This window comes from Theropithecus gelada, chromosome 3 (assembly GCF_003255815.1).
Source record: "Theropithecus gelada isolate Dixy chromosome 3, Tgel_1.0, whole genome shotgun sequence".
NCBI lineage: Eukaryota > Metazoa > Chordata > Mammalia > Primates > Cercopithecidae > Theropithecus > Theropithecus gelada.
This window is the reverse complement of record NC_037670.1, coordinates 22,371,952-22,398,952: the sequence shown is the minus strand read 5'-3', so window position 1 is coordinate 22,398,952 and position 27,001 is coordinate 22,371,952. Positions and strand designations below refer to the sequence as shown.

General features: G+C 41.2%; 1 protein-coding gene and 1 long non-coding RNA gene across 2 annotated transcripts in view; both read right to left on the bottom strand.

Annotated features, from left to right (window-relative positions):
• DSCAM (DS cell adhesion molecule) overlaps positions 1–27,001 on the bottom strand; it is an 821,125-nt gene that overhangs the window by 570,604 nt on the left and 223,520 nt on the right. The window lies entirely within an intron of this gene.
• On the bottom strand, positions 8,714–21,332 carry LOC112620603. Its single transcript, XR_003118557.1, has 4 exons — positions 21,224–21,332; positions 20,015–20,116; positions 11,023–11,169; positions 8,714–9,077 (listed from the first exon to the last, which is right to left on the bottom strand). It is a non-coding gene; the product is annotated as an uncharacterized LOC112620603 (long non-coding RNA).

Sequence of the window (27,001 nt, the reverse complement as noted above, 5' to 3'; positions counted from 1 at the left end):
GCTTGGACTACAGGTATGTGACACCATGCCCAGTTATTTTTTGTATTTTTAGTAAAGATGGGATTTTGCCATGTTGCCCAGGCTGGACTTGAACTCCTGGATTCAAGCCATCTGCCTGCCTTGGCCTCCCAAAGTGCTGGTATTACAGGCAGGAGCCACTGTTTCCAGCCTGCTTCTGATTTTCAAATCACTATTTTGTTGTTGTTTCCCCAGATGGGTTTAGAAAGAGTTAAAATATGCACATCATATGAAATTTTCAATGCCAGAAGCAGCAATTCAACAAAATCGTTGCCATAAAATTTATACTGGAGCAAGATAGAACACCTGTTTAGTTATCAATTAATACCTTTTCATTATGTTTTGCCTGGCTTTCTGTCTCCTTATGTGCAATGATACCTAGGCTAGGGTTATTTATGACTTGTAGCAAGAATAGCAATTAAGATTTATGCTTGTGGGGAAATGCTTGGCATCGCTGCTCTGTGAGAATAACACAAGGCAGTGTTCTTTCTAATCCCACAGTGTGGAAGGGATGAACTTCAGTGAGAAAAGGAAGGATGACTCAGGAAGGGGAGAGCATTGTTAGGACCGAATTGTTGGGGAAGAGGGTAAAAAAGACGTTGGGAAGTATCAACTGGAGGAGAAGTAAGGGGATAAAATAGACACTCTTGTTAGAATTAGGAGCTGATGGGAGGCCAGCATTTGCTTTGACAGAGGACAGGCAGGCCTTGCGTAGGGAAGTCTAGATCCAGGATGAGCAGATGGTGGTGAGCCTACCAAAGCTGCCTCAAGCTCTGGTTAGATTCTTATTACTCAGTGCTCTTATATCAAGATGATTCTGGTGACAGTCCAACAAAGAGGTCACAGTTCACATGGGATTAATTTAAAAGAGGCCACATTCCTGCCTCATAAGGAGATGGACTATTTCTTAGGTTCACAGAATACCTTTCTTGACAACCAAGCACCTTTAAAACAAACACGGGGCTCGGGACTTAGTCCACACGAACATCTCAAGGATTCTGTGCTGAGAAACAGCACTTTTAAATCTCTCATCTTTCCCATCAAAAATGAAATTCAGAAAGCCCAGTGAGACAATATCTACTCTTTACTGTAGAAAGAAAAAAAATGCCCACATTTCTGGGAGGAAATCACAAGACAATCTGGGGCTTTGACGGCCACTCAGTTTACATTTCTTCCCTCTGTCTCGGACACTGCACCCAGTCACGCTGTGGACCTGAAGTCGTGTCCCACCTTTGGTTTGCCCCTTCAGCAAACCGAGCAAACTAGAGAAATAAGGCAAACCAATGAATAGCCCTAGAGGTCTGTAAAGAGCTCAGAGTGGGCTGCCCATGACCCTGGGTCTGGCGAGGCCCTGCCCCTCCATCAGAGTAGATGCGGCTTCCAGCTTCCAGTGGGAACATATGTGTTTATATGACTTTATGTGTGGGGCTGTGTGATTCTGCCAAAGTCCTTGAATTTGGCACTTCTCCTGTATCTGATTCCATCCCCTTCCCTCCCCCAATAAAAATGTGCTTCAATAGGCTCTGCGTCTAATCTAATCTCCCTAATAAGATTCACTATTACATGAACCATGTCCATGACCTCAGGGCCAGGCATCAGGGTGGCCATCACCTAATCATATTTCCCTAAGTGTGTTTCAAGAGAGGTGAATATCCAAGGTCTTAAAAAGATGAGACCTATGCAAGGTCCAATCAGCTTTGAAACACACTGGCTTAAAGTTAATAGCAGTTTTGCTGCAGGACTTCTCAGGGCCTTTGATGTGTTCATTGCAAACATTCTAAAGAGTGAGAGTGCTTGCAGAGTTTCTCCAAGTACATTTCACCCTAGAACCTTCTCTTTAGAGCAGCTTTGTCCTGCAAAATATAACATGCAAACTGCATATGTGGTTTCAGATTTTCAAAAAGTCATATAAAAATGTAAAAAAAAAAGAAACAGGTGAAATTACTTTTTTTTTTTTTTTTTTTTGAGATGGAGACTCGCTGTGTCACCCAGGCTGGAGTAGTGGCGCAACCTTGACTCACTGCAACCTCTGCCTCCCAGGTTCAAGCGATTCTCCTGCCTCAGCCTCCTAAGTAGCTGGAACCACAGGTGCACACCTCCACACACAGCTAATTTTTTGTATTTTTAATAGAAACGCGGTTTTACCATGCTGGCCAGGATGGCCTCAATCTCTTGACCTCATGATTCGCCGGCCTCAGCCTCACAAAGTGCTGGGATTACAGGCTTCAGCCACCATGCCCGGCCTAGTTTTCGATTTTAATAATATTGTTAGGTAACACAGTGTATTAAAACTATTATCATGTCCACACGTAATTCATATGAAATATCAATGATACAATTGATACCCTTTGTTGTTACACCATGTTTTTGAAAAAGGGTATGTATTTTATGGCACCTTCAATTCAGATCGACCGTGCTCTGCCCAATCCTGTGTGTGGCCATGGCTACCCTACTGGATGCTGCAGATCCAGCATGTCTCAGGAGACTATTAGTTCACAGAGTCGGTGTCATTTGAGATGCACAGGTAAGCACTCTTTCCTAAGGTTGGTTAATGTAATGTTGACTCATTAGTAAATATTTATTAAGTGCCAACTGTGTGCAGGACAGTTTTCTAGGTGCTATGCAAATAGCTCTGAACCACATACTATGTCCTTGCCCACATGGGACTTCACTGAAGCATGTACTAAATCACACAACTAATTATTTGATAATTCTGGATGCTAAGACAGGATATGACAGGGAAGCCTGACTGCACCCATGGGTCAGTGGAGGTCGCCCCTACTAAACAGAGACTTGGAAGATAGTTTGGCTTTAGCTTAAACAGTGCGCAGAGAGAGGAGCATGAGGTGGGACAACCACCATAGTGAGGGAAATAAAGGATCGGTGGATTTGAAATACACAGAGCAGGACTCAGCACACTCTGAGACGAGGCTGGTCAGCAGCAACATGCAGGCTGTTTGGGATGAGTGCTGGATTCTATCTGAAAAGCAATGGGAAGCCTTTGAATGTTATATGCTTAGAGGGTGACATGATCCAACATGTTTTTATGGAAATTAAATGTCTTCAAGTTCTTTGCTGCTCTGCTCATTGAGATTTGGAATCTAATTCCTCTCTCTCTTTGAATTCTGACTGGTCCTAGTGACCTGCTTGACCAAGAGAATCTGGTGGATGTGAGGTCCTGAGATCTCCAAATTCAGGTCATTAGAAGCCTTGCAGTCCACCCCAGTCTTTGGGGAAACATTCTCTTGAAGCCCTGAAGTCTGACTCCCCAGAGAGCACCATGCTAGAGACAGCATGTGGATGAGACACTTGGCGATGAGCTGAAGAGAAGCAAGTATCAGCTTAAGAATGACAATGACAATGACAAATCCCTAAGTCAGATTTGCCCCAAGGAGAAAGAGATTTCTGTCTACTGGCCATTGGTGTCTACCCAGCAGAGTTCCTAGGCATCCTGGAGCAGAGGGGAGTTGCTCCACCGAGTCCTGTCCAAATCTCATGTTTACGAACATAGCCAACGGCAGTTTTTAGGGGATGTTTGTTACACAGCATGAGGATGTCTGTTACACATTATCAAAGGGTTTTGATAATTCCTTTGGCTGAAGTGTGGAGATGGACAAGGGAAGATGGACATGTGTGGACAACAGTAACTGAACCAGAATGTGGCAGTAATACGGAAGGCAGTGGCTGAGTGAAGACACACTGAGACGTCACACAGAAAACCCTCCCTGTCTTGGTAGGGAAGGGAGATTGTTGTTTTCTCCATTTCTGTTTTCGCCACCTTCATTTTTCCTTTCCATGTTCAAGAATTAAGACAGGAATCCTTGTTCCTTTATTGTCTTTCCCATATGGTTTCAAGTTGGCTCAAGAGTATTGGCGGCCACTTGACTGAGAGAATAACAGATAGATGGCTGTGACAGATTGTGTGGAGTATGTGATGATAAAAATCGCTATTGATTTAGCCTCAGAAAGAATATTTGGGTTTATCTGAAAACTGCACATCATGGTCAAGTGGCTTAAAAATAAAATTAAGTTAGATAAAAATTAAAACATGCACTCCCACCTCACTGTAGCTAATTAAAAGTCATTAAAATGTTTTAAGTAGGAACAAATATTATTAATGGCAAATAGGGAAAAATGTTCCCAATAACCTAAGTGACATTCCATTGGGTACATTTGTCTAGGGTTTGTGCACCAAAGCAAAGCCACATCCTAGCACCACTTTGGAAAATACATATTATGGAATGTTGTTTCACTGGTTCATTTAACAGTGATATTTTCATTTGTGTTTATCTACAGTGGTTTTATATTCCTAATTCTTAAAAAAAGATTTTTTAAAAATTGTAACATCCAAGGCAAAATTAAACAAGAGATTTCTCAGAAGTCTCTAAGAAAACCTTCTGTACTGTGCCTCATTAATTCATCAATATAATGCAAATTAATTGCCATTGCATTTTAAAAAAAATGGTTAGAATAGAGATCCGGATGTAAAACGTGCCCTAGCATGCAGCACTGCTGAGAAGAGCTATTACAGCCCACTTTTCCACTTCACATTCGGGGAATATGTAGCTACTATTTCTTCTTTAGGAAGTAAAATTGGCTGCACCTGGGCATATTATTAGCTGCTCACCACAGGGAATCTCATGCTGATGGGCTATAATTTAGCAGAGAAGGAAAAAAAAAGGCAAGCCAATTAAAATGAAGCACATCACTTGGTGCCCATTTGCTGATTGCTTGTCAGAATCTATTATCTTGTATTTAACAAATACGGGATAATTAGGAAAGGAGTGAGTATGAGATAATCAAAATCTGGGGACCAAATTGTTATCCTTGCACAAGAAGAAAAACTCTGAGTCCTCCTAATCCGTCCTGCCAAAGGAAAAAAGCACACCCACATATATTCCCCTGTGAGATTCTCAGATAATTTGAGAAGACTCCTGTCAACCAGCCCCACCCCAGTCCCAATCCTGGCATGGCCCCCAGGGCCCAGCCTAAGGTGGCCTGTCCTGCTGAGTGCAGACCCAGGCCTCAGTCATGGAAGTCAGAGAGATGCAGGCTGTAGACCACCCTAAGGGTCTTTTAGAGTCAAGAAATGTTTGTTTTGTTTTCCTTTTCATGTACATGGTCAATTTAAACAGGCTGACATCCTGATTTAAAACAAACAAAAAATGCCAGTGAGGTTCGGTTTAAAGGGCTTCTGGCTACTCCTTAATAATCAAGGTTGTTTTAATTATAATGAAAAACTACTTACAAACTAAAGAATTTTTTTAAAATTACAAACCATTAAGATCGGCAAGTTCGTGGGAAAAAAAGGCCCATTGTGTGAAATTTGGAACAACTTTTATGGAGGATAACTGGCCATGAGTTTCAATTGTTTGAAAAATGTGCTCACTCTTTGGTTCAGAAATTCCACCACCAAGATATAGTCTGGAGGGAAAATTTTACGTGCACATAGATTTGATTAAAGATGTTTATCACAGCCTGACATGTGACTGCAAATAAATGGAAACAGTTGTACGTCCAATAACAGAAGTGCTAACTATGGTGTGAGATGAGATGGAATACCATGAGGACATTCTACATTCTTCCATGATGCAGAAGAATATTGCAGGTCAATGTGGTGTCAATGAAACAAGCACATGTTTCAGAAGAACATCAACAGGATTAAATGATATACATTATGCATAAATTGCTGCATAAATTATGACTACCTGTGCATGCATTTCTATATACACACATACTTCTGCCACATATATACATATGTATGTTATTATATATTTTTTATACATTAGGCATATATGTATGTATGTGCACACACACACACGTCTTAAAAGTAGATGGGGGCCGGGCGTGGTGGCTCACGTCTGTAACCCCAGCACTTTGGGAGGCTGAGGTGGCCAGATCACCTGAGGTCAAGAGTTCGAGACCAGCCTGATCAACATGGCGAAACCCCGTCTCTACTAAAAATACAAAAATTAGCTGGGCATGGTGGCACGCACCTGTAAACCCAGGAGAATCACTTGAACCCAGGAGGTGGAGGTTGCAGTGAGCCGAGATCATGCTATTGCACTCCAGTCTGGGTGACAGAGCGAGACTCCGTCTCAGAAAAGAAAAGAAAAGAAAAGAAAAGAAAAGAAAAGAAAAGAAAAGAAAATTGATGGGAACATTATATACCAAAATATTAACAATTTTCTCTAAATGACGACTCTATGAATAATTTTTGTCAGCTTTATATATATTTTTTTAAAATTCTGCTTTCTAATAAATCTGAAAAGTAAAAAAGGAGCACTTTAAGAGTGATCTCTTCATCATTATCTTTAATTGCTTTGAAAAACATAACATGTGGTGGGTAAGAAAGCCAGACAACATGGCTAAATACTCCCCAACAAATTCGTACCGTTTCTTTCTGAGATCTTTCTTTATTTTGAGTGGCGATATTGCTTCCTAAGAGACTACAACACATCTTACTTGCATGAGCTACATTCATTTCAAACCTAAGAAAAGCAGGGTACTTCAGACTACAGCTAAGCTGGATGTATTAAGTGGCCTGGAATGTGTAATAACAGGCAGACAGATGGAGCTAAAGTCTTTCCTGGGCAGACAGCTCTATACCAACCAACAAAGGTGAAACATGTGATATGGGTAGTCTTTGCATGTGTCCTGGGTCTTTGTCGCTATTAAAAAAAGAAAAAATATTTAAAATGCATATCATTAAACGCCACAGGCAGACAATGTGCTTCCCTACCACATCAGCCCATGGACTCATGCGTGGCTGTCATGAAGTCTTCAAGAAAGCCCACTTTCTGATAGAAATGATAATGTTCTGAAATCAAATCAAACACACACACACACATGCATACAAGATCAATGCAAACACCATAAGTGGCCTTGGTTATTATTTTTGAATTACATTGTGTATGAGTCAGCTCCTCTTCTTGGTTGGAAGCAGAAATAACTGAATTTGTCTGACTTTAGCAGAAAGGGCTTCACTGAACGGTTACTAAAGAAAGCACAGAACGACTGGGAAGGTCTTGACAACTGCAGTGTGCAGGAAAGAGCTAGCTGCCTGACAGTGCCAGTCTCACATCTCTTCAGGAAGGCCTAACTGACCCCTGGTCAGCTCCTGAAAACTTTGGCCCTGCAATACTCCCTGTGCTGCTAATGAATACGTTTGTTTTATACACCCGGGGTCCTGACACCTGCTGCCCAAGCTTATCTAGGTGGTTCGTACCAAGTCAACAGCATGATTTATGGTGGTCACCAGCTTTCCTCCTGGAAATAGGTGCCTATGTGACCAGCCCCCGATAAAAGCTCTAGCCTCTGAGACCCAAGCTGCCCTCCCTGGGCTTAGACACTCAGCTTACATCACTGAAGTTCATTGCTGGAGGAATGAATGTGTCTTGTGCAAATCCACAGGAAGATTGTGGAGGCCACTGCCTGGTGCATTTGTTTTCCTTGTTGATGCCACTGCATGTTTTTTCACTGTGATGAACCATAGTCCTGAGTCTCACTGAGCCCTGTGAGCCCTTCTAGTGAGTCACAGAACTTAAGAATGGTCTCAGGCACCAGAAATACATTCTAAGACAGCCAGGCCAACACCCAGAACAAAGGCCAGGCACAGAACCAGTCTTGAGTGGATGTTGCTGCTGCCATCACAGAACACCAGAGGCCACAGCCTGCCCCCTCCCAGCTCTTTCAAGACCAACGCAGGACACTGGAGATCCACTGGCTCCCAGGTACTGTAACTGAAACTAGGGTTTCTCAGGCTTGGTGCTGTAGACATTTGGAGCCAGAGAATTGTTTTTCATGGGAACATTCTATGCATCAGAGTATGTTTAGCAGCACCTCTGGTCCTTACACACTAGATGCCAGCAGCCCCCTCCCAGTCGTTATGGTTGAAACTGTCTGCTGACATTGCCATATGACTTCTGGGGTCAAATCTGTGCTCAGTTAAGGAGCATTGACTTAGAAGAAGCTAGGTCAGGTGTCCACAGAGTAGCTACAAGCTACAATCTGACTCAGATTCTGCAACTTCTCCTTTCCCACCAAAATTCCTATTGCAGAGCAATGCCAGACAGAGGACAGGTGTTCCAATGTGAGGCAGGCAAAACACCGGCACCCGTCTGCTTTGCAACACACTTGGGACTTTTGTCAATATGGCTGCCTTGGTGAAGGTGAAGCCTCACGAACAATAGGAATTGTCAGGTCTGCTTTCTAAGGAGAACTTTGTTTACTGACAGTCTCGCTCCTGAATTAAGAGCTGTGCGGGACTGATTAAAAAGGTGGCATTGCATTAAGAAATGAAAGGCTCATGTTTCAATAAGCATCTCTGATAAGAAGAAAATTGCTAGTTAGTGCACATGAAATCAACAGGCTGCTTGATGCCTATCGAAATGTGTACTCCGTTTGCAGAAAATCCAAACGAAGAGTGAATAAATACATTTTAAAACGTTACCGGCTAAAATCATTGATGAACTCTCCATGGTCTTTGCCTTTATGGAACTTCCACATGATATCCTCTAAAGGGGGAGGGCAGGAGGGCAGGAGGGCAGGAGGGGTGCTTGTTGCCGTGGCAGTGAGTGCGGTGTGTGGAATGGCCTCTAGTGCTGCATGACAGTGCTGTCCTCACAGCAGCTGCCTCCCTGCTTTCACCCTGATGGCCTGGGAAGGGGAGTTTCATGAGAGAGAAGTGTGAATCTGCACCTGGAACATCTGGGCTTATTAGGCCTAGGATTTTTCTGCACATTTGTGCTTTGTCAAATAATATAAATAAGTTCCTAAAAGACAGAGGGTAGATACAAATTAATTGAAAGAAGAGAGCACAATCCAAAACATGCTTTTACAGAGAGCTCAGAGGAAAAAGAAAAAAAAGTGGAGAAACAAAAGAGGCTCTCTAAGCTTCCAGACTGTGAGCTAGTGCAGAGACAATGATCAGAGAGATGACTGGGAGAATGGAGAGGTGGCAGCTGGTCAGTTTGCTGCATCCCCACCCCCAGTCCTCATTCATCCCTCTTATAGCAATCACAGGGCACTTGGCTGCAGAACACAGGCAGGAAAAGCACCTGGAGGTGGAAGGGACAACACGGCAGAAACTCAAGTGTCTACCAAAACCCAGGAAAAAGGGGAGAGACTTTGCAGCCACTGGCATGTCAGCCCTCGCAATCTGTCCTGCTTCTACCTCAGAATTACTCAAAACAGGCTGAAGCAAGCAGTATGCCACTTAAACCCACAGGGTAAAAGGAAATCTCAAATGTAAAGATAAGCAATTTTTTAAAAAAACAAAAGCAACACCATTAAAGTGAGACATACACATTTTTAAAAAGTAGAATAAATAGCATCTCATGAAGTGGGGTTAATATAACAAAAGCAGGTAAACTTTAAGTGAAGTATAGCATTCTGAGATGAATGTCAGAGGATCCTTCTCCCATGAAACTATAACAGATTTATCATAATATGTAATATTTCTAAAATAAGAATAAAATATACACATTTAATAATATTTATAAAACTATTATTGACTTAATTGGAATATTTTTGATGATTACATTATTTTGAATTTAATTACTAAGGAATATTCCTCCAGCTTGACAGATTCAAAAAGATTAATATGTTGGGGTAATAGTTTTTCAACAAAATATAATTTACTAATTGTTACATAGTTCATATTTCTCCATTTTGTTCACAAGCATGAAATAAAATATATCCATTAAACTATTCTAATATAAAATTAAGTTAATTCATGAAAAAGAAAGGAAATGGGTCCCTTTACATTATTTATTCTTAGTGAATCCACTATGGCTTGAGTTGATTACTGCTTTCTTTAATATCTACATATTAAGGAACTACAAAATAATCTATTCTAGGAGTTTGTTTTGCCATTGCATCCACAGGCATTGTAAATATGCCCATCGATACTTTCTAGACTTAATGAATTCATATTTTTGGAAAGATGGAATTTGAATTTTGAAAGACAGCCCAGTCAAAAGATTTGAACAGATAATTGGAGAGAAGATTTTAAGCATGTAAAAAAAAAAGCTCAACATATTAATAATTAAGGTAATCTCATTTAAACCATATGAGATAACACTATGAAATCTAGTAGAATGGGAGGAAAGAAAGATAAATAAAAAGAAGGAAAGGAGGAAAAAAGAAAGAGGAAGGAAGGAAGAGGAAAAGAAGAAAGGGGGGGAGGAGGGAGGGAGGGAAAGGAAAGGAAAATAAAAGGAAGGAAGGAAAAAGGGAAGGGAAGGGAAGGGAGAGAGAGGAAGGGAGGGGAGGAAGGCAGGCAAGCAGGCAGGCAGGCAATACCAAATAATGATGAGAATATAATGGAAAAAGAGAAGAGCAAGCGAAGAAGGGAGAGAGGCAATACCGAATGATGGTGAGAATATGATGGAACAACTGGAACTCTGATATACTGCTAGTGAGAATTCCAAATGGATTAGCTATTTTGGAAAACAATTTGACAGCTTTTATAAAATTAAACATTTGTTTGCCATTCAACTCAGAAACACTACACTGTGTTGACATACAGAATCTGTAAATTAATGTTTCTACTGGTTGTATTCATGATGTCCCGTAACTAAAAACAACCCAACAACCTCACTTTCAGTAGATGAGAAAATAAACCGTGGTGCATTTATACTAGAGAATATGACTCAGTGTGCACTGATGCGAGTGACGACATTGATGGATCTCAGATGCATTATAAGTGAAAGAAGCCAGACTCAAAAGGTTGCATTTCTAGGATTACATTTATATGACATTCTAAAAAAAGCAAAATATAGAGATAGAAATCACAACAGTGGTTACTAAAGTTGGGAGACCGGGGATAAAAATGACAAAAAAGGGGCACCAGGGAAGTTTGGGGGTCCCACAGAAATGTTATCTGATTGTGGTATGACTCTAAGCATATGTTCAAAAGAAGAAATACATGTTAAAAATAATACATTTTATTACATGTAAATTACATCTTTATAAATAGAAAAACAAAAACAAGAAAACTACCGTGGAATAAGTGGAGCCCGAGATTTTGAGGTGAGCTCATAAAGAGTGATTTGGGGTGCTCTCCTCATACCAGGCATTCTCGTGAACTCCTCTCCACATTGTGCCTTTGGGTTTCATGACTACTGTCACATGAGGTGAGATTTCATGCTGAGACGAACAGCGAGAAAATGCGCATTCTAGGAAAGTATAAATTCCCAGTGACCTGACCGGAGAGGCTTGAGGATCACTGGTTCGAAGCTCCAGTGTATGACGATGCTGACTGGATGCTCTTTGCAGCCAGGCCAGGCCATGGCTGCTAAGCACCCTCTGACTTCTGCTTGGGGACCAGATGGGATGGCACCCAGAAAACAGCGGTGTTTGCCGAAGTCATGTAGCGCTTTCGGGACATTGTTCCACCAGACCCAGGTGTCCCTGTTCCTCTCTTAGGTAGCACCCATTCATCTATATCTCAATTTTGCACCAAGGGGACTTGGTAAATTTATTTAGAGGCCATGCACAGAGATGGCCCCAAATGGCAAATCCAATTGAGCAGTTAGGAATTGCTGTTTTTGAGAGTCCAATGTGCAAAGGGATGGATCAAAACAAAAATGTGGACTGGCACTGAAGGAGGTCATGGAAGGGGAGGGGGAGGGGAGAAAGAAAGGAAAGAAAGGAAAGAAATGAAAGAAGACGGGAAGGGAAGGAAGAAAGAAAGAAAGAAAGAGAAAGAAAGAAAAAGGAAGGAAGGAAGGAAGGAAGGAAGGAAGGAAGGAAGGAAGGAAGGAAGGAAGGAAGGAAGGAAGGATGGAAGGAAGGAAGGAAGGAAGGAAAAAATAGAAAGAGAAAATAAAAGATAAAATTCAGGAAAGGGGAAAACTACTTTTTATATCAACTACCACCACAATGACAAAATTTCTAAAAAAGACAAAAGACTTTTAAATACTCAATTGATGCATTACTATTTTAGGTCATGTTTCCTTTACACTTACCAAAATATTACTGGAAGCCCACAGTTATCACCTGCCTCCTATTTTCTTACCCCTTGACTTTCACCCAACCCCTGAAGTCAGTTACTTTCCTGACTTTAAAGACAAAAAGAAAAGGATTTGAGTGTCTGCCCCACTGTTGGAGGTGTACAAAAAAAGGTGTGCTTCAATGGGAAATAACACAATTTCTAGACTTTAGAGGTTATCACATTCTAAGTTTTCACTGTCTTTGAGCTATTTTACAAACCTGTAAGTTGCAGGTAACTGATGAACACCACAAATTCCGCCCCTCTCATAGGGGTGTAATTGGTTTCCCTCCCCACTGACACCATTCCCATGGAAAAACCAGTTTTGACTCCATTTGCATATTCATTTCACTATTGCTGACAAATAAATGTTGGTTTTGATCCCCATTTCAACTGGTTATAACATTTTCCTAGCTCCCTCACTGAATGAGTTAAATAAAATCTTTAATGCATGTTCATTTGTCCATCTGCAGGAGGTACAGCCCACCTGAATACCACCAGCACGAGGGGTCTAGTTGGAGGCTAGAATGGACAGCTCCTTTGGGCAGCCCACACTTGACCACAGTCAGCGCTTTTGGCTTGAGACCAAAAGTGGAGCAAACTCAGCTCTGTCTTCCCAGTCGTGCTTTCCTCTGAGCTGGCTCCAAGTCTGCCCCCAGGAAATATCTGTTCAGAATTAAAAGCACTTAACACTGATTTGTATGTACACGATACAAAAAAAAAAAAAAATCAGCATTAAAGGTTATAATGTGCTCATTCTTTGTCATATAATTGGACCTAATAAAGAAACATCACATTAGTTACCTAGTAAATTTCTACTTATTACTAAATTAACAGCTATCCTCACATACATCAAATATTGTCAACACTTTCCTGGAAGCTACTGCCACCGCAAAGTGAGTCAATCAAATAATTAATTGAAGTAAAATGACTCCTGTCCAGCAGAATGGATGTGAGATGCATTTACTCGTTCTATCAAATCCTTCCTTTTCCAGAATGTATCATTTTCAAAGGAGATCTGAGGCGGGGCTCTGGCTTACTCATTGAAGACTGCATAAAATATTTTGAAGCTATTCAGAAAAAAAAAAAAAAAAGCATTAAAAACAACTTTCATATTGGAGGTTAAGTGGCAGAAATCTTTTTAGAGCAAAGTTCCTTTGTTTTGTATGCTATTTCCTGAGTGCAGTGAACTTACTAAGCACTTTGATGTAGCAAAAATTGTGATGTGCATATGTACAAATGATCCAAACACAGCAAAAAGCAGCTAAAAAAAAATCAATAAAGTGGCTTTTTAACAAATGCATTCCGAACTGGATCAAAGAGATAGCCTGGCAGCTACATGCTACTGATCTAACACTCATTACATTTTCATTTCAAGGAAACATCTTTTGCAACAGAAAGGTGAAGTCTGTCTGAGGCAGGAGGAAAGCTTCTTTTTAAATAGGAACTAAATAAATATAGGGCCTGTGTGGGTCTCTGCAAACAAATCAGTGCGGAGGGGCTCGCCTTTGAAAGAAAGGCCTCTACAAATTCCAAGAGGGAGCTTTTCATTGATTTTTCCATCTTCCTCACTGTCCTTCCCCAGAATAGACTTTCATATGTAAATATTAATATGTGGTCAAGAGCAAACACTTGCTTATGGATAGTGGTATTTTTGTTTTGTTTTGTTCTTTAAGGTATAGTCACTGGGAACTGGGAGCTGTAAAAGCTTACCCATATCTGATTTGATAATGATATTCACCATTGATCTTATAGCCCAAGGGAGGGGCCCCTTTCAGAATGTTTCCAGGCACACAAGATTTTTTTCAATGAGTTCACTCAGGTTTGTCTTTCAATCTTCACGTGGCGATAAGCCTTGAGAACGGGTTTTTGCCCTGTGTTCTGATCATATACACGCATTCCAGGTTATCTTACCCAGGGCTTCCTGCCTCTCGCAAAATGCTGTGTCAATCAGATTTTTGTGCCGATTCTCATCTTGCCCCTCAGCCTCTCCACATGTCATTTTCCCATTTTACTAACATGAAAACTCATCATTGCTTGTATCACTGGGTTAAAATAAAACATAACTGACTCTCAATTAGCTTCTGGCAATATGACAGAAGGAGGAAATAGATGAAAAAAGCTCAGAGACAGAAAAATCTTTTTTTAAATTTTTTTTGTTTAAGAACTCCCTCATGCAAACATCTATCTAGAATAAAATGTCACCAGCACTGTTGTAAGATCGGACCAAAAAAAAAAAAAAGTAAGACTTTCCATGTTTTGGCCAGGCCCTTAGAACAGAAGCGGGGATTACCAAAGTAGGAAAACAGAACAGCCTCATCTCCAGGTGGGGTGAGAGGCACCTGGACGGCATGACCACGTGAATGATGCTTGGAAGGAGAGTCTTCTGGAATGCATAACATTCCCCCGAAGGAAAGAATGAAGCCTGACAGGAGATGAAAGCCATTGCCTAGCACTTTTGAGTTCCTAAATAACCTACCAGAAGAGCTAAGAAAATTGTGTATAGAAGTCAGGCCAAAAAAGAAAAAAAGATCAGATTAGGGAAGAGGAAACCTTTGTGTGCATACCCATCCAAACACACGTCCACACAAACACACACTCATCACTCCAACCTTCCAGGCACCTGCAAATTGGGAAATATCTCCAATACATTTTGAAAGAAATGAAGTGTAAGTAATTGAATGATATTCCAAATAGCTTATTCATACCAGTTATTTTATAAGAAACATGGAGAAAATACTCTGATTATATAAAGTGAGCTTTTCTAATCTAAGAGTATATTTAGTATGTTAGTTGCTGTGTTGACATAAATAGGTATTATACAAATATATTCTCACCATAAAAAGGCAAATAGTATATACATTTTGAAGTTAAACGTTTAGTTTAAATCATTGTTATTTAGGTGTCTGAATGTGAAAATAATGAACATTTATGAACGATTTCTGAAACAGGAATGAGGAACCTGAAAAAATGAGAGATGATTATGAAGTTCAATTGATACTCAGCTCAAAACAAAATTAATATAAGAGTCAGAAACCAGGGGCCAGGCGCGGTGGCTCACGCCTGTAATCCCAGCACTCTGGGAGGCCGAGGCGAACAGATCATGAGGTCAGGAGTTCATGACCAGCCTTGCCAATACGGTGAAACCCCGTCTCTACTGAAAATACAAAAAAAAAAAAAAAATTGCCAGGCGTGGTGGCACATGCCTGTAATCTCAGCTACTTGGAAGGCTGAGGCAGGAGAATCACTTGAACCCAGGAGGCAGAGGTTGCAGTGAGCGGAGATCACACCATGACACTCCAACCTGGGCGACAGAGCAAGACTCTGTCTCAAAAACAAAAGCAAAAAGCTCTTAGAAAGAGCTAGAAACCACAGAGATATACATGCAGACTGTCCACATTTTCCAAAAGAAAATGAAATATCTTGGGGAATAAGAGAAAAACATTATATAAAGATGCATTATAATGTATAATACAGTAATACTTAAATTCTCCAGAAACCAGCTATCCAGGCACTTTCCTCATATGGAAGAGTCACTCAACAAAGGCCCACCATCCTGTGTCTAGCAGGCTCCTTTTTCACTGCCTCAGATGAGATTCTACATTTCTCATCTCTGGCTTCCCTCCTAACAGCTCTCTCAGGGCCTTCTGCAGTCTTTTCTGGAGTGCAAGTCCTCATCCTAAACTTGCTCAGTTAGAACTTCTCTCTGCCCTGCACCCACCCCAGTCACCCACTCAAGGCGGATCCTGCTGCAGGAGCTGGGAGTCCCCACCCTGTGGCCTTCTCAAGGATGTCATTCCTTCTGTTCTTTTATCTTTCTTGTATCTGCACCACGATATCTTATTCTCCATTGAATCACTGTACTCAGTGTGCAGACATGCTTGACTGTATCTCATCTTTATAAAAAACACATAAATAACAGCAACAAAACCAAATTCCCTTTAGCTGGCATTCTCCTTTACTGCTGCCCCATTTTCCTCTCAATTTTCCCCATGCAATCTTTCTCACCTCTTCCTCCTCTCAGGAAATGGGAAACCCTATTCACCTACATCTAGTAGTCTCTTTTTGAAATTAAGTACATGTTTATTAGTAGTTTAAATCTTTAGTATTTACAGGTCCAAATTTGAAAAAATATGGACTTTACACAATTTCTGATAGATGAATGAGTAACCAGAAAAAAATGAGAGATGTTTATGGAATTCAACAGATACAGAACCCAAAATAAAATTAATATAAGACTGATTCCTGAGGGCCGGGCACGGTGGCTCACGCCTGTAATCCCAGCACTTTGGGAGGCCGAGGCGGGCAGATCCTGAGGTCAGGAGATCAAGACCATCCTGGCTAACATGGTGAAATCCCATCTCTACTAAAAACACAAAAAATTAGCCAGGCATGGTGGCGGGAGCCTGTAGTCCCAGCTACTTGGGAGGCTGAGGCAGGGGAATGGTATGAACCCAGGAGGTGGAGCTTGCAGTGAGCTGAGATCGTGCCACTGCACTCCAGCCTGGGCGACAAAAGACTCTGTCTCCAAAAAAAAAAAAAAAAAAAAAAAAATTACTGATTCATGATTTTTAGGAGGGAAGGCAGAGTTGAGAAATGCCAAATTGCATCACAGGGAGTGGACAGTGGAGTGTTGCTCAACCCAGGAATATTCTTGATTTTACCATCTTCCTGCCTCATCCCTGCCCTCAGCCCATGTCAACACACTCATCAGCAGGTCCTGTTCCTACTATCTGAAAATGTATCTCACATCTCTCCACTCAGCTCTACTTCCAGTTGAGGTCACCATCATCCCTTATGTAGACACCTGAAATAACCCCCTATCTGATCCCATACTTTCCCCTCTACAGTGTACTCCTCATCTCTAGTAGCAAGTGTGATCTTCTTCACCCACTGTGTCAAACCCTATGTTATACTCCTTCGTACAATTCTTTGGTGACTTTCCATTGAACTTAGAATAAAATCAAAATGCTCTCCATTGTCTCCCAGCCTCTGGTGATCTGAATCACATCTCTTGTCAACCTTGTCTTCTTTTTAGTTTCACTCAGCTCCAGCCATGTTGTCTTTTTGCATTCCTCTTTGACACCACTTATGTGGCTCATTCTTTATCATTCTGTTGGACATAGAGAGAGACCTTCCTGCTTCCCTAATCTAAAATAGAATATAAGCTCCTTAAAGGCAGGGGGTTCATTGCTACCAAGTTTTCCATAGTATTTCCAAAGCATCAGTCGCATAGTGGATGCTAAGTACGTATTTGCCGCTAAAATGGTAAAGAATCAGGAGAACAGAAGAAATAAAACTTCTCAATGGGGTCAAAACAAGTAGTACAAAGCAAATGCTATAAAACTTGAAAACTTGATTCATAAGAAAGCTTCTTGAGTTTATGGATGTTTTCTTTAAACATCAAGAAAACAACTTAAATTAACTGGGGACCTGGTTTCCATATTCTCAGCCTAGTAGGAAGGGAGAAAGAGCTCCAGTTGCCCCCCAAGTAACAGATTCTAACTGAGAGATACACCAACTGAGGACAGAAGCCGTATCTACTTCACGAGCTTTGTGTCCCTCACATCTAGTACACTGCCTCTCCACAACAGACAGCCACATGTTAGTTGAATGAATGGACAAGTAACTCTAATAACCTGTGCCAAATAGAAGTGAATGCAAAGAACTAGGAAAGGACACAAAAATCGATAACAGATGTAGGTTGGGAGATCATGATAGCCAAGTGAGCCAAATCTGAAAAATTATGTAGCATTAGAACATGTGGAATAGGCAAGAAAAACTGTCCACTCTATGAAAACCACAAGTGCAAATCCAACTTCTTCCACCCCAACTATGTGAGTAAATATGTTGCAGAAAGCCTGAACAATTCTGTGAGTCTTCTCTAAAATCACTTGGGATTTTAAAAGCTAGTCATTTTCTTTAAATATGCAATTTAAAGACTCAATTACAGTCAGTATAGGTTTGGATTCTTCCTTTTCTATATGCAGTCAACCATACTTAAGTCACCTTGAAATACAACAAAAGCAAAACCCTTCCTCTGAGGACAACAGTAACAGCGACGACTTTACATATGTCTATAAGATGTTGTAATTTAGCCAACACTTGCACTTACTTAAACTACTTTATCATCCACAGTGCATCTGTAAGTAGATACACTGTCTCCATGATTCAGACCTGAAAGCTCGGATTTGGAGAAGCACAGGTATTTATGCATGGTTGCATAGAGAAATTGAACCATTATTTGGATTCAGATTTAGTAACTTTAAATCAGCTGCTGCCCACCACCTAAGCATGCCATGACTACTCTTCCCCATTCTTGGACAGATTTTCTCTGCTATGTTTTTGTCTTCTTTTCTACCCTGCTGGGGAGGCACCAGAAGGAAACCTGAAGACCCCCAAAGTTGTGTGTCAGTGTATGCCAAGAATGATTCAGATGGTGCATTTTACCACTTTGTATACCATCTTGTGTATTTAGTGTGGCCCAGTAAATCACACAACCCCAGCACAATGAAACCACAAATAATTTGTATCTTTTGTCTTTGTTTAGACAGAAAAGATCATCCATAAAATGACCAAATATCTTGGAAGCCCAACCCTCTTTTTCTGATCCATACTTCGATAGCTTAACTGAATTCAGCAGAGTAGCATTATTAGAGAAGTAATGAATCGTAACAGTTGGGATCATGAACCCTGGAGCCAACTTGCCTTTGTCAAAGCCTGGCTCCCCGACTTACCAGATGAGAGAACTTTGACAAATGATTGCACCTCTACAAGCCTCAACTGCACTTCTACAAATTACTGTACGTCTACAGGCCTCTTTATCTATGAAATGGAGATAACAGTAGGGTTGTCATCAGAATAAACTAAGTTAAAACAAAGGTCAAACCAGCTCACTGTTTGTTTTTATAAATAAATTTGTATTGGAACACAGCCAAAATCATTTGTTTATGTATTGTCTGTGGCCACTTTTGCACTGCAGTGGCAGAGTTACATAGTAATAACCTAGATCTCATGGCCCACAAAACCTAAAATATATAGTATCTGTTCCTTTACAGAAAAGTTTGTTGACTCTTGAGTTAATACATGAAAAACATTTAGAATGGTCCATGGAATAAGCGCTTAGCATCTTTTCTTTTCTTTCTTCCTCTTTTTGTTCTTTCCTTTCTTCCTCTATGTATCTATCTATCTATCTTTCTATTTATCTATCTTTTGTTTTATGAGACAGGGTCTTGATCTGTCACCCAGGCTAGAGAGCAGTGGTGCGATCTCGGCTCACTGCAACCTCTGCCTCCTGGGCTCAAGTGATCCTCTCAACTCAGCCTACTGAGTAGCTGCAACTACAGGCATGCACCACCATGTGGCTAATTGTTGTATTTCTTATTTATTTTTTTATTTTATTTATTTATTTTTTTTTGTAGAGACGGGATTTTGACATGTTGCCCAGGTTGGTCTCAAACTCCTGGCCTCAAGCGATCCACCGGCCTTGGCCTCCCTGGCCACTGCACCCAGTCCTATATATCTATCTTTGTGTGTGTATGTGTGTGTAGTGTGTGTGTGTGTGTGTGTGTGATGTGTGTGATATTACTTAGTCTATGGCAAGTACTTAGGATGTTTTTTCTACTTCCTGTAATGTAAAATAATTTAATCTCTACTCTTATGCAGAGGCCTAGAGATTGAGAGTCACGGGTCAAACAATTTGGGATTGGACAAGATTATCCTTATACATTTCTTTGAACCCTTCAATTTCAGAAAATTCAAAACCAAATTCAAATAGAAGTAATAGAATTTACTTTGAAAGGGTTTTGAGTCTCATAAAAATGTGTAATTGTGCATTTGAGTGTATAGCCTGTATATCCAGTTAAATGATACCCACACTCCTTAGGGGAAGATCACACATCCATCAACTATTGAAGTCAGAACTGGCCGTGTCACTTGTTTTTGCCAATGAAACAAGAGAAGAAGTAAGGAAAGAGTTTTAAGAGCTAGTTTGGGACTTACTGTGTTCTCTTTTTCTCAGTGCTCCTGAGATCCAAAATTCCCCAGAAGCAGCCTGCTCCCTCAGTGTGGAGGGTCCACGAGTAAGGACCATGAAAGTCCCAGCTGAGCCACCAGGGCGAATGGAGTAAGCGAGAAATTAATTAGCCTTTGTTGTTTGAAGGTGCTGAAGGTTGTTAGCCTACTACAACATAGCCTATTCTGATTGACACAGTGTTCAATGTCTGTCCTTTGTCCAGGGTATAAAACTTCCCAGGAGAAAAGGAGACAAATCATATTTAATATTAATAATCATATTCATATTTACTATTGGAGACCTGGCATCTACTATAGAACTTGACATATACATAGAGTTTAATAAAAGAAGTTATCTGGTAGCATGTGAATAGTTAATAGAGGAGGTAAATGACAATATAGACAACATAGATGTTATAATTACTATTAAGTGCTATAAACAAAAGGGTGCCCTTTATGACCTAGATTCCCTGGGAGGCAAGGAGTAAATGCTAATGGGTATCTACCATGGAGCCCAACAGGAAGGTGTGTTGACCAGGAAAGCAGAAGTGAAAAGGAAAGAGAAGGGTTGTACCAACAATTAATTAAGCAGGAAAGCACAAAGTATGTCCAAAATTAGGGAACAGACACATTTGACAGAAGCAGAGGCAGAGGGTTCATACAGAGGTGGGGTAAGAATAAAATCTACATGATATGCACGCATTGTTGGATAAAACCCAAATTTGCAAACATTTTTGTTGGTTTAAATGGTGTATAGTCAACACTTAAAAATGGTTCAAATTGTGGATTTTATGTTATGTATATTTTACCACAACAAAACAATATATTCTTTTTTTTTTTTTGGATACAGAGTCTCACTCCATTGCCCAGGCTGGAGTGCAGTGGTGTGATCTCAGCTCACTGCAGTCTCCACCCACCTCCCGGCTTCAAGCGATTCTCATGCCCAGCCTCCTGAGTAGCTGGGATTACAGGTGCACGAGACCATGCCCAGCTACTTTTTGTATTTTTAGTAAAGACAGGGTTTCACCATGTTGGCCAGGCTGGTCTCGAACTCCTGACCTCAACTGATTCTTCCCTCCTCGGCCTTCCAATGTGCTGGGATTACAGGCATGAGCCACTGCACCCAGCCAAAGTAATATATTCTAAAAAAAAAAAAAAAAAAAAAAAAGAAAAGTTCAGTGTTGATCCATCACCCACCTAGATATAAGGCACAGAGTTACTGTTCACTGAGCATTTGGCCTTCACTATACTTGTCATTGGGGGGATATAAAAAGTGCATCTAGACCCCATCAGCTTTCCTGGAAGCCTGGACACAAACAAAAATGCTGGAGAGAGTCTCAGATGAACATGGTAGAATGTCACCCAAAGGTGGACAGATCATTACAATGTAATTTGATTTTTGAGGGAGTTGGGGGAAGAAAGAATGGGCTCAGAGGTTGGCTATGAAACAAAGTCCCCGCTTGAAGAACGTAGGTCAAGGCGCCAAGGGGAGGAAGACCCTGGGGGTTGGAACATCTATGTTGTCAGTCTGGAGAATAAAAGTATTATCATTTTCCAAATTAGATAACATCCACTTTCTCTCTGTGCTTTTCAGCAGTTATGGCCATTAAGGACACCATGTTATGTAGCAGAAAATGTGTATGCCAGCGTCGAACCTTCTGTGCTTACACATTTCGGCCAAGTCACTTTGTATTATCTTATACGTGGCCCCTCCACACAACTCAACAGCTCCCCTCCTCTGCTCCACCAATCTGCAGGTCAGCTCGGCCACAGTGGAGCTCTCTCTGTCCCATGTCATTTGTCTTCTTGTTCCTTATTTGACTCTTGCCAGCAAATCTCACCGCTTGATAATTGAGCCAGCTGCCGAACTGCTCTACCAGCTCACATTCCCTTCCCTAGCTTTCACCATCAGGTCCGGTCTTTCACTCCCACATCTTGCCTCATGCAACGACTTTTGTTATTTCTTTAAAATAAAATGTGTCTGATTTATGGGCATGGTTTTGGGTGGGATTCTGGGCTTGCATGGGTGATTCACCATTTTCCTCCCGCTGACTCAGAGCACTCCTGCAACCCAATATAACTTCCTGGTACTGGGTCTACTCTTTTGTCCTGTCCCTCACGCCCCACAGTCATGGAACTGGTGAGAAGGAGTTAAGACACTGAAATCAGTCATGGAAACAGACAATCACTCCGTTCACTCCTGCACATTTCGGTGGGGTGTTCCATGTTTACTGAAATGAATCTGGATGATTCAGGACTGGGAGGGCCAAAGAAGTCATCAATTTTATCTTCGTCCCAAACTAGGAAGTTATACAGCAACACACATGATCTCCGTGGGGTACCCCACTCCCCGTGAGGCTTCCCAGTCGTATCAGGAGACTTGGGCTTGTAGTGCAGAAGGAAAAATAAAGGGTGATGGCGACAGAGGCCATGGCTTTGACACTATCCTTGCCACCATGGGCAAGTTCTTCACACTCTCTGCATCTTGGTACTTTCCTAGTAAAATGTGGGTACAATTCTGACAAAGTCGCCTCCCGGCGCTACTACACAGGTTCTGTGAGAAGGTGCATTTGAACAGCATTAGTTCATGCAGCTGAAGAGGGCATCACTTTACAGGTCTGAGTTTGCAAGGGTAGTGCCCTGGGCATGGGGCCTCCAAAGAGCTGTGCTGGCTTCCAAGGCTGCTGATGCCTATGCTGACCCCAGTGCTCAGGGGTTCATGAGCCTGTCAGAAATAGGAGGGCAAAGTAATAAATAAAACTACCCCCAAGATGAATCCAGTTATTGTAGCCAACTGATAGAATTTGCCTATACCTGGCTTTATGAATACTTGTCATTCTGTAAATAAATGAAGAGGTAGAGAAAGTTGTTTACAAGAATAAAAGGAAATTGGGTTGGATGGGGGGGTGAGAGGACAGTTGTTTTATATATATATATATATATATATACACACACACACATATATATACACACACATACATACACACACACACACAAATGTATTAAAAGACACCCAACTATCACATACATTGGGGAGTTGTTCTGTTCACATAATAAAGAGCTGTTTTACACGTATACACTCAGTAAGGAGGTAAAACATATAAAGTGCGCAACAGTTCCTGGGACACAGTATGTGCTCCATAGTAACTGCTGGTTATTATCATTGTTTTCAGTATATCCAACACTGAGCCCAGGATAAAATAACACATTTTGCTTACTGGGAAAACAAGATCATATGACAGCACTGAAACTGCTGAGCTGGCAAATGCAAGAGGTCTTCATTCACTCTTCATTCCTAAGCCGGTGGCTTTCATTCCACCTTGATTGAAAAGCACCTGTGCGGTGCTTTTAGAAAGAACACTACACTTAACAGTGCTGCATCCACAGGAAGTCCAGCGCCACCGGAATGGAAAGACGGACGTGGCCACGCGTGAATCCCTTCAAGAGGCTGTGGGTTCCATTTGCACACTATGATACCACAAATACTCCATTACTTTAAGCACCAACACACAATCATTTCCTTAAGGTTTTCATTGGCATCACTTTTCCTCTGTATCTGTCCTAAGGGACTTTATTCTCAGAGATTTTGCAAAAGAGCATGGAAGGAACTTAATTATCCATTTCCTGGTAATTTTCTACATCCATTGTTCCACATTGATTTGCTATCTAAAACCCCCTTTAGGTTGTTTACTGATGTCTTCTCAGCCTGTGGTTTTTCCCTATTTAATACATCATCACCAAAGGACACAAAGGCTGGGTGACAGTTACTTTCATCGATTCCAACCAATGCGATACTTGGGTTTTGGAAGCAGACAGTGGCAGTCTGAAATGCCTTTTTCTATTGCATCTGGCACGTGGTCACGTGAAGGAATGCACATACCGTATAATTGAATGGCAGTGGTCCTGAGAGGAAGGTGGTGACTTCACAAGGTCTCACAGCAAGACCCACTTTCACATCTCTCTGCGAGTGTGGGGACCCACAGCTCAGATAAAACAAGATGCCTATACTCTTCATTCCCAATATGTCCTAGAAATGGCTGCTCTCAGTAAACAGCATCTTAATAAATAAGCTATCAGTAAAACAAAGCATGTACACATTTAAAAAGAAGTATTTGGGACATCCCACATTAAAGAAATGTGTGAACTTCAATGTATTCATTTGAAGCCTGTGTATCTACAGCCACGTACGGTACATGCACATGGCGATTTTTCTACTTTGGCAATAACTGAGTGAGAAGAAAGGAGGGGTTAGCTAGACATTGAGAATAAGATGGCAGGTCAGATGGGCCTCCGTCAGGACCGTAGGCTAAGAACCATTTGATGGGGATGCATGGAGCCAAAACACAAATGCCTGCAGTGAATTGTGGGAGCGTGTTCAATGGTGTAAGATGCTTGGATGTGTGTAACTTGGAATGAACCATACACAGAAAACACAAGGCTGTCTTTTCCCAAAGGGAGGGAGTCTCCTGTTAGATTGGGAAGCCTCCCAGGGAATGATGGGCCCCACAGAGACCACGTGTTGTTGCTGTATAAGGTGGTCTTTCTTCTCCCAGAGGGAGGACACAAAGGATTTACTCTTTCTTATTCTCGACCCAGGAACATAGCCTAATAAATAGAAAGAAAAAGAAAGCCTAGCAGCTACTTATTCCTAAGTACAGTAGGATATGCTTCTTTATATCCCAATATAAAGGAATCTCAAAGACACAAAACTTAAGTATCTCTATTGAAAGATGATTTGATGAATGGTTAATGGAGGAGTGAAAGCACAAGAGTTACATTTCAGAATTTTCAAAACACAGAAAGTTTGAAAACAATAAGAGGAAAGATGTTTGAGGAATGAGATTCAGACCAGCTCTGTGGCTTTTGTTCCTCTTGTTCTGTCCACGACTGTTGGTGGCAGTGGTTGGCAGTAGGCATAGAGCTGGCATCAGCCTCTACCTGCACACAGAGGGACTTTGTGATGGAGCTGTGTTTCCCCGCTCAGGTCTTCACTACCATGGCTTCTATCAGCCTGCAGTGGTACTATGCTTCCACTTGTGCACTTACGGTTCTGTTTGCCTACAACACCCTCCCTCCAAACGTTTATCCTTCTCCCTCATCTCTTCACATCTCACTGAGAGCATGGGGACCCACGGCTCAGATGCAATAGGATGGCCATACTCTTCCTTCCCAATACGCCCTAGAAATTCCTGTTCTCTGTAATAGTATCTTAATGTATCAAATAAGCTATCAGTAAAACAAAATATGTACAAATCTAAAAAGAAATATTTGGGACATCCCAGGTTAAAGAAATGTGTGAACTTCAATGTATGCATCTGAAGCCCGTGTATCTACAGCATTGTCCTCAGCACGGGCATGTGGTGGTTTCTCTGTTTCGGTAATAACTGAGTGAGAAGAAAGGGTGTCTTTGCACCCAGGTCCACCTCTCAGAGACCTTCACCAACCATCCTGTTTAAAGCATCAAACGGCCTCAACTTTCTATCACCCTTCCTTGAGTTATTTTTCTCTACAACACTTTTCATCAAACATAGCATGTTACATGTTTATTTTAGTAGTTGTCTGCCTGCTCCCACTGCAATATAAGTTTCACCAAGATAGGAATTTTGTCTTTTTAAAATTTTCTGTTGTCTTCCAGCCCCTGGAATAAGCACCAGGCACAGATGAACTCTTAGTACTTCAGTGTTGAATCAAAGAACGACAGCATCTGGGAACAGTCTGTAGAGAGGTCACCATTCAAGGAAGAAGGGACACAGAGAGGGGGCAGACAAGCAAAAAGAAAGAAGGGAGACCCCATCAAGGGGAGAGAAAGGGGAAAATAAAGAAGAGAAAGGGAAGAGACACAGAAGAGAGCCTGGAGGGAGGGATGTCAGGAGGAAGGAAAAGGACAGGACAGCAGGATCAAATACTGGTGTGCGGGCCAGACACTGGAAACTACTGGATTTCAAAACTCAGTGCCTGCTGGGGAACTTCAGGAAACATGTGTCAGTACATGATGCAGCTGCAAATTGCTACAGAGGTAAAGAAAGATTTAGAAAGTAGAGTTAATGAAAATAATCTAGTTAAGAAAGAAAGAGACAGGGAGGCAGGCAGTCTGGCCAGCCAGCCTCGGCAGCACAGGCCTGGAGAGAAGGCTTGTTACTTTAGCAGTATATGCTGGTGTGTGCGTGGGCAGGTGTGTGTGCGTGTGTGTGTGTCTGATTCGTGACTGTGGATTGAGAAAGTGTGGACAGTTATTTCAAGTACACAAGATCTGCACCATGTTTTCTTTTATAAGCAAATGGGAGAAATTAACACTGAATTAAAATGTAATGTGTATTTTAGTTTCTCTCTGTATTTCAATTCCAGGAAATAAATTATCACAATTTTCACAACTTCAATTCATTTAGGGCCTTTTCAGATAAAAATTTTATAATCGCTCAGAACTGCACTTCCAAGTCAAAAGAATTGATCTAAATATGTGCTGCTGACTCAAATAGAGAAGAGTAGGAACAAAGTAAACTCCTAAAAAAAAGTCTTAAGGCATTTAAAAAAACTAAAACAAATGAAAAGCCCTATAGGACCCAAAGACGCAGGCAAAATGAATTCTCTGAAGAGAAAAATGCATTTTGTTCTAATATTCGCTTAATAGATTTTTTAAAAACGTGATAAGAAGATTGAAAGAAACCTGGGTAACTTGAGATAGATTATGCAAATGCTCATTTCATTTTCCTGCTTCTGAGTGAGGCCTGGGCACAGTTTTAAAGCTGCAAGCCCCCAGCACTGCCTATCTCTGCTGCCCAGCTGGCGTGCACAACCAAAGGATTATGCATAATATGCACGTAGTTCGTGAAGCAAAGACATTTATGCGGAGCTCAAAGGAATCTGGGATACTGTGGTTCTCGGGGGCTTAGAATAAAGATTTTTAAAATACATTTCCACGATTTTCACCAGCTTATCTCAACCAAGAGGTTAAATATTAGAGAGAGAGAGAGAAAA